Consider the following 9,702-nt stretch of genomic DNA (forward strand, 5'->3'; position numbering starts at 1 on the left):
GTCTCTATTCTATTCCATTGGTCTATGTGTCGGTTTTTGTGCCAATACCATGCTGTCTTGATGATTACAGCTTTGTAGTAGAGGCTAAAGTCTGGATTGTGATGCCTACTGCTTCGTCTTCTTCTTCAAAATTACTTTGGCTATTCGGGGCCTTTTGTGGTTCCATACAAATGTTAGGATTGCTTGTTCTAGCTTCGAGAAGAATGCTGGTGCAATTTTGATTGGGATTGCATTGAATGTGTAGATGGCTTTGGGTAGTATTGACACTTTAACAATATTTAGTTTTCCAATCCATGAGCACAGAATGTTTTTCCATTTCTTTGTATCTTCTTCAATTTTCTTCATAAACTTTCTATAGTTTTCAGCATACAGATCTTTTACATCTTTCGTTAAGTTTATTCCTAGGTATTTTATTATTCTTGGTGCATTTTTGAATGCGATCAGTTTCTTTATTTGTCTTTCTGTTGCTTCATTATTAGTGTATAAGAATGCAACTGATTTCTACACATTAATTTTATATTACTGAATTCATGTATCAGTTCTAGCAGATTTTTGATGGAGTCTATCAGGTTTTCCATGTATAATATCATGTCATTTGCAAAAAGTGAAAGCTTGACTTCCATCTTTGCTAATTTTGATGCCTTTGATTTCCTTGTGTTGTCTCATTACTGATGTTAGAACTGCCAGCACTATGTTAAACAACAGTGGTGAGAGTGGACATCCTGAGATGTCCTGTTCCTGAGATCGTGTTCCTGATCTCAATAGACAGTTCTCTAAAGAAGACACCCAGATGGCCAACAAGCACATGAAAAGATGCTCAATGTCACTCCTCATCAGGGAAATACAAATCAAAACCACACGGAGATATCACCTCCTGCCAGTCAGAGTGGCTAAAATGAACAAATTGGGAGACAAGAGATGCTGAAGAGGATGAGGAGAAATGGGAACCCTCTTGCACTGTTGCTGGGAATGCAAACTTGTGCAGCCACTCTGGAAAACAGTGTGGAGGTTCCTCAAAAAATTAAAAATAGATCTAGCCTATGACCCAGCAATAGCACTGCTAGGAATTTACCCAAAGGATACAGGAGTGCTGATACATAGGGGCGCTTGTACCCCAATGTTTACAGCAGCACTTTCAACAATAGCCAAGTTATGGAAAGAGCCTAAATGTTCATCAACTGATGGATGGATAAAGAAGTCGTGGTTTATATATACAATGGAATACTACTTGGCAATGAGAAAAAATGAAATCTGGCCTTTTGCAGCAATGTAGATGGAACTGGAGAGTGTTATGCTAAGTTAAATAAGTCATACAGAGAAAGACATATACCATATGTTTTCACTCTTATGTGGATCCTGAGAAGCTTAACAGAAGACCATGGGGGAGGGGGAGAGGGAAAAAAAAGTTACAGAGAGGGAAGGAGGCGAACCATAAGAGACTCTTAAAAACTGAGAATAAACTGAGGGTTGATGAGGGGTGGGAGGGAGGGGAAAGTGGGTGATGGACTTTGAAGAGGGCACCTGTTGGGATGAGCACCAATTGGGTATGGAAACCAATCTGACAATAAATTTCATATTAAAAAAAATAAATAAATATAGAAACATTGAAAGTTTTAATCATGAACCAGTAATAAGTTAATGAAAAAAAGAAAAGACTGACAAAATAAAGACGTTTAAATTTTCCAGAACAGATTTTTTTTCTTTTTTTGAGCGGTTTTATGATGGGCTTTCTAAGTTGACTTCCAGAGATCCCTGCTTCCTGACAGTGGAGCCCTAGTGCAATTCCCTATTACTGAGTGTGGCCTGGACCTACAGTCTTACTTCTAATGAGTAGACTATTGCAAACATGAGGGGATGCCACCCATGAGATTAGATTATGAAAGCCTGATTTCCATCTTGCTTGGTCCTGTCTCTCTGGCTCCTCTGTTGTACTTGATCTGATAAAGCAAGTTGCCGTGTACTTAGTTGGGCTGCTGAGAGGCGATCTCGGCAAGGAACTGACAACAGTAGTATTAATTCAAATTCCATATCACTTTAAGGAAAAACATCCAAAATCATATATACCTCACTAGTTTGTGGATACACCCACAAGTCACCCATGTTTTGTTATTTACATATACCTTGGATGATCACATTAATCATTATTATAAATATATTAATCGTATGCTTTCTAAAAGAATATTTGTCTCAGAAGTTTGATATTATAAAATAACCAGAAACTGCAGTCATCATTTTAAATACACATATTTTTTCATATCTTCCATTTTTTTTAAACCTATATGTTTACATGATTTTCATTTGAATAGTTGTTCCTAGGGATTAGAGTGGCACATGTCAAAATTTACTCTATCTCGGGGCGCCTGGGTGGCGCAGTCGGTTAAGCGTCCGACTTCAGCCAGGTCACGATCTCGCGGTCCGTGAGTTCGAGCCCCGCGTCAGGCTCTGGGCTGATGGCAAAGAGCCTGGAGCCTGTTTCCAATTCTGTGTCTCCCTCTCTCTCTGCCCCTCCCCCGTTCATGCTCTGTCTCTCTCTGTCCCAAAAATAAATAAATAAACGTTGAAAAAAAAAATGTTAAAAAAAAAATTTACTCTATCTCAAAGATGCAGTCTCAAATATTATTTCTAACTTAAAAATAATTTCACTAGAAATTTTTTTAGGAAAGCAAGGAACATATATGGTCCATATACATTTGACAGCCCTGAAAGTCAATAAGAAATTTAAGAAAAATATTGAAGATTATAATCTGAGATGTGTTTCTTAAAACAATTCTTACACATAAATGGACATATACTACATATATTTATTTAAAGCTATTTGTCTATTTTTTATTTTCTAGTGATATTTGTAATTTATCTTCTAGGTTTTACCCTTAATCTTTTCTATTGCCTTATTCTGGCATTGAATTTCTGCTTTCTCCTATTTAATGATTATATTACGTGTTATGGTTTCCCACTTCCATTTTGGAAAGAATAATTTTTACTTTTTTAATTTTTTTAATGCTTATTTATTTTTGGGAGGGAGAGAAAGGAAGAGAGAGAGAGTGAGACACAGAGACAGAGAGAGAGAGAGAGGGTGAGAGAGAGAGGGAGAGAGAGAGAGAGCACGAGCTGGGGAAGGGCAGAGAGAGAGACAGAGAGAGAGACAGAGAGACAGAGAGAGAGACAGAATCTGAAGAAGGCTCCAGGTTCTCAGCTGTCAGCACAGAGCCTGACACAAGGCTCCAACTCACAAACTGTGAGATCATGATCTGAGCCAAAGTTGGACGCTTAACCGACTGAGCCACCTAGGCGTCACAGAAAGAATAATGTTTTTTTAAAAAAATCAAATGTAACTCTGTTGTGCTCATAGTCTTACTTGTAATGATATAATATCTTATTATGTTAATAAATTTAATTGGCAAGCAAAAGAGGTGACTTGTAATATAGTTATTTATGAAGGATAGACATGCTACCATAAACATACAGTGTTTAATAAAATTGATGATCTAACCAACTCAATCAGCTTGATTAAGTAGGAAGTAAGAAAACTTCTAATACAATTAGTTACTTTTTGTATGTCAAATATATATGTTTTCTTAAGATAGATCTTCTAATAAAACTTTATGTCTTATTAGATGTCCACAGTAATAGCTAAATGCTTTTATAGCAATATTTAAATATCTGTAAATGATGTTTTCTAACCTATAAAATTCACTACTCTGAAAACAATGTGCTTATTATAGTCATAAATATTTCTAGAAAGCCTTGTATTTGAAGAATAATGACTTTGTCTAAATTGATTTCTAACACTCTGCATTATATCTCCAGTGCAGTGTTAATGAAACCTAAAATGAGCTGATCTTTAACAAGCTCTCTATTGTAGCCACTTTTATTATTTGCAGCTTTTCATGTGACAGAGGCTATTTTCAAAAAAATTATTGATATATTTTGTAATTCATATATTTAAAGAATATTTCAATCCACCAAAGACCACCAGTAGAATATAATAAAAATAGATACTTTTAAGTGCTCCAATGAAAAATAAAATTAGGATAATTTAAATAGCATTTCAATGTATGAAATTAAGAAAGTATGTATTCATTAGAGGAAATGTAATTACTAGAACTTTCTGACCAATAATAATAAACCATTGTGAAAGCAGATTTGCATCCATAAAGAATAATTTCTTATAAGAATTGGGTTATAACCTGCATATAATGACATGTCCATTCAAGGGCAGTTTACCATAAGTTTTAAGGTCAAATATCAAGTTACAATTGTGTTGGTATTGTTCTTTTAAACAACAACAGTGAAAATAAACTGTCTTAAGAGGAACAATGTTTTCTGTTGAAATATTTTCATTATGGAATGAAGACAAATAACAGCTTTGCTAATTTTAGAAATTGTTCTGCTTGAGGTTCAATGTATGTCCAGTGCTTCCATAGGAATTACCCTCACCAATGCTGGTTTTGCTCCATTTATCAGTAAGACTGAATTCAATTAATGTTAATCAAAATCAATGGTCAATGACAGTTATGTCAAGGCCAGTGATTATTTTTTCTTAATCAACATTTGTTGACACTTGTGAGTTTTGCATACAAAATCAAAATACAAGTAATGACATAAAGTACATTAAATATTTAAAGGTTTATTATAAATAAGGGTGCTTGGGTGGCTCAGTCAGTTAAGCATCAGACTTCAGCTCAGGTCATGATCTCCTGGTTCACAAGTTCGAGCCCCACGTCAGGCTCTATGCTGACAGCTCAGAGCCTGGAGCCTGCTTCGGATTCTATGTCTCGCTCTCTCTCTGCCCCTCTTTGCTCATGCTCTGTCTCTCTCTGTCTCAAAAATAAATAAAAACATTTAAAAACTTTTTAAAAAATAAATAAAACTTAAAAAAAATATTTATTATAAATAAATACATGGTGCACCTTTTATTTATTTATTTTTTTTTACAGTTTATGTATGTGTTTTGATATAAAGAGACAGAGAGAGCGTGAGTGGGGGAGGAGCAAAAAGTGAGCAAGGGAGAAAGAGAGAATCGCAAGCAGGCTCTGCACTGTTAGCACAGAGCCCGTTAGGGGCTCAAATTCAAAGGGTGAAATCATGACCAGAGCCAAAATCAAAGAGTTGGATGCTTAACCAACTGAGCCACCTGGGTGCTTCTGGAGCATCTTTACTTTATGACTCACAAAAAAAGGCAAAATGCTAAGCTGTTAACAACCATCCTTCTCTTTGGAAATGTGTATGTCCTAGTGGTTGTTCTTTATTCTCACATCTAAATTTTTTGCGGAGCTTTGTGGCTTTAGTATGAAAATCTATAGCATAAAGCAAGCTAGATTGTATCTTTTGAATCATTTAGTTCAATGTTTTCATGTTTATTTATTTCTCCAAGTGCAATTTTTCTAACTAACTACAAGTCATTGAAACTCATAATTGAAGTTTGGTTTCTTTAAACCACTTTTTATGCATATCAAAACACTATTCTAATAACTATTATAGTAATTAAACCATATGTAATTTGATGATAACAGCACACTGGTAGTAGGTTATAGATATAATAAAATATTTGGATATTTTTCTTTAAACTTGCAAAACAGGGGTATCCAGGTATCTCCATCAGTTAGGCAACCAACTCTTGATTTCGACTCAGGTCATGATCTCACTGCGAGTTCCAGCCCTGCATGGGGCTCCGCTGACAATGCTGATAAAGAGGAGACTGCTTGGAATTCTTTCTCTCCCCTCTCTCTACTCCTGCCCCACTCAAGCTTGTTTTTCTCTCTCTCAAAATAAATAAATAAACTTAAAAAATTATAAATTTGTAGAACAAGATAAACTATAAAACCTAATAATAATAGTTAGTACTTTTGAATGCTTATTTTTCCATGAGTGCTTTTAAGTGCTTTACAAATATTTAACTCATTTAAATCAAAACGGTACTATGAAGTATTAAGAAGAAAGCATAGAGAAGCTATATAATTTGCCACAAAAGTAACACATATTAACCATTAAAAATAGGAATTGGAGGGGCTTATGGGTGGCCCAGTCGGTTAAGCGTGGAACTGCGATTCAGGTCATGATCCTGCAGTTTGTAAGTTCAAGCCCTGCGTGGTGCTCTGTGCTGACAGCTCAGAACCTGGAGTCTGCTTCCTATCTGTGTCTGCCTCTCTTTCTGCCCCTCCCCCACTCCCCCTCTGTCTCTGTCTCTCAAAAATAAATACACATTAAAAAACAAAACAACAACAAGTAAAACAGATGAACATAGGGGAAGGAAAGGAAAAATAAGATAAAAGCAGAGAGGGAGACAAACCATAAAAGACTTTAAATACAGAGAACAAACTGAGGGTTGTTGGAGGGGAGGTGGGTTGGGGGATGGGCTAAATGGGTGATGGGCATTAAGGAGGGCACTTGCTGGGATGAGCACTGGGTGTTATGGAAGTAATGAATCACTGGGTTCTCCCCCTGAAACCAATACTACACTGTATATTAATTAACTTGAATTTAAATAAATAAATTTAAATAATAAAAAGAGAAAATTATAGTAATTTAAAACACTTATCTATATACAATATCTTGGCACTTTGGTTTATTAAGAGCATATTTAAGGGGATGTACTTAGAATTCATACAGATCTGGCCCCCAGTCCTGGTTCTGTAACTTTGAGTGAAGAATTTTCTTCCTTTCTCTGATCCTGTATGTCTTCATCTGTAAAATGGGGATAACAGTGCTTACCAATAGGTGTGTCACTTGTAAAAAGCTGAGTAGACTCTGTACCAGTTAGGAAGTACTCATGGTTGTTAGTTGTCGTAATTATTTTTGTTTTAACTATAAGTAATTACTTTCTAATAATAAAAACCAACCTGGCATTTCTTATTGTTCTGGCAATAGCTTTTTAATATAAAGACTAATGTGATAAAAAATACAATGTTATATTATCTCCTTATTACTCAATTCAGCCATTTATAATGTTAGAAATTTAAGGGTCTGCATGGGAAAGATAAATTTGGTCCTAAAGCAGGAAATAAATTGACAATGCATTGTGATTAAAGAAGCTTGCAGAATTTCAATTCTCCATATAAACCCTGATTACAATTTGACATTTTAAAGGCCCATTCATGCTGCACAGAATTTCACTGCATTAGTAAATCATACAATATTAATAAAAATTAGAATTGTGCTCTAAATTCAAGTTTCAAGTTCACTAAAGGAAAAAAAATGTGGTGGTTTTAGTGACAGTCCGTAAAATTGTAGTTTTATATATTAAGAAGAGAACCTTATTTCAAATGTAATATTATTAAATAGGAGTAAAAAATAGGAAGACTTTATTAATGAGATGAGTCATTTTATTTACATACCGATTCTTCTAGTCTTTTGTTTAATACTTCTGTGACAATGACTTGTGTCCATTTAAGACCATGAGCTAGAAAGTTAAAGTTAATTTTATATTAGTTTAGCAATATATTTTCATCTCTATAACTGCTTCCTTTTCCTCAAAACATTCCCTCTAAATAAATAAAGAGTATCATGTTCTTAACTTATGAACATTTTTTTGAAAATCATGAAGATTGTAATTAAAATTTTACTAAGTTCTTGAAACCTGTTTTATTCCCCCAGGGTCAGAGCTGTCTATGTATGTGTTTTATCTTTGTCTTTTATGTAACATTTTTTCCCTATGCTTTTCATTCTCGTTCATCAAAGCATTTCATGTAAGAAATACTACATATTGGTTGCTTTCATGAGCAAGTCTGTTTCTAAGCTAGGACTTTTCTTGGGTGGGGATTCTGTGAAATGATATAGGCGAGACTTTGCTTTAGTTTGAATGAACTAATATCAGGTTGTTTCTCTCATGTAACCAAAATAAATAAATAAACAAATAAAAGGGCATGAGTTGAGTTCTAACTTATACACTGTACTCTTTCCCTCAGCAAAGAAATTTTGTTTATAATTAGAAAAAAGTTCATGAAAACAAGGCTATTAATGTCCATGGACCATGGCTGTTCTACATAAAGGACTGAAAAATCACCAAAGAGAAAATGAAATCTCTGAATAGATAACACTATGGGTTTGACAGCAGAGTCCTTATTTGTAGAACAGAAACTAGAGCACAACAAAACGATAGTCAACATTTTAAGAAAAAATAAAATAACTGTAAAACTAAAATTCAGGATTCAGTAAATAGGCCTGTATAAAACAATACAATAAGCCCAAAATAGAGTTGCTTATGCTAAGCCCCATATCAATAATGTGAGACTTAGTTAGTTTTGACTTTCCCAGAAATGGAATCTTAAACCAGCCAATTAGGAATTGCCTGATCAGCACTAGTTAGGTAATCTGTCTGATAAACCTCTTTTATCCCCTAAAGAAAGATAACCTTGCAATAACCAACCCACTTTTTTGCCTAGTATAACTTCCTTGCTCCTGCTCCCTTTTGCCTATGAAAATTCTTTCATTTTGTACAGGTCCTGGGAACTCCTTTCTATTTGCTAGATTGGATGTTCCTCAAAGCAAATTGATTTTTGCTCAAATAAACTTTTAAAATATTTATTATGTCTCAGTTTAGCTTGTAATGCTATTAAGAATGAGCTTCAGATAATAAAAATTTTCAGATTTAAAATTGAAGAAGTTTATAGAGAGATTAACTAATGAAATTCTAAAATATGTAGTCCAAATATATAGTTTGAGATTGGAAAAGAGATCATTAAAAATACAAACATGGTAAACCTTCTTCATATCCTGGTCTCCCTCTCTCTCTGCCCCTCCCTTGCTCACGCTCTGACTCTGTCTCTCAAAAATGAATTAATGTAAAATTATTTTTAATTTTTTTAAAAAAAGAAACAAAAATCTTAAAGATAAATAAAGTCATTATGCAATGATAAATATTTCTATTTGCCAAAATACTATAATTTTAAATTTCAATGTTCTCAAAACTACACCTTCACACACACCATACAAAAATAGAGCAGAATTAAAATCCAACACCATTGTGGTATGTTCCAGTATATCTTCCTCAAGGTTTGATATAACAGAAACAGTTGGTTTATACATATGACACTTCAGAATACAAAAATACACTGAATTTAACTGATATCTATCTATCCTTCTATCTTTCCCTCTATCCATCTAAGTCCAAAAATTAGAGAATATAAATTCTTCATTAGTGTCCATAGAGTGTGATGAATAATGAGCACTCCAAAGATTATAAATCAAATTCCCCTAAAATCAGAAATAGTTATCTTAAAGGGTATATTCCATGTTAACAAGGCAACATAGCATAATGATAATAATATAAAACCTATTTGTGAAATTTTACAAAACATATTGCTAAATAATATTAGTCAAATACAAATTTTTAAAAATAAAATAAAGTTGAAAATAAATTATAATAGGAATAAAGAAAATCTTATAACATTCAGTCAAAATTGTACTTCAAGAGAAATTTAGAGTTTTTATATTTATAATAGAAAAAGTTATTGTATAACAAGTAAATTCAACAAAAGAAGTTAAAGCACAATGTAACAAAGAAAAATTGAGGTATTAATTATTAAATGCAGATGTTGCTTCAATATAAAAGTGACTTTTTAAAGTTGAGAAGATCCAAAAAACAAAACAAAACAAAACAAAATAAAATATGACCCATTCTTTAAAAAAGTTTCTAAAATTAGAATTTAAAGAAAAATAAATAAATGAAGGCAAAGTGAACAATCAAATCAAAAAGAGATTGTA

The sequence above is a fragment of the Leopardus geoffroyi genome, chromosome C3 (genome assembly GCF_018350155.1).
Source record: "Leopardus geoffroyi isolate Oge1 chromosome C3, O.geoffroyi_Oge1_pat1.0, whole genome shotgun sequence".
NCBI lineage: Eukaryota > Metazoa > Chordata > Mammalia > Carnivora > Felidae > Leopardus > Leopardus geoffroyi.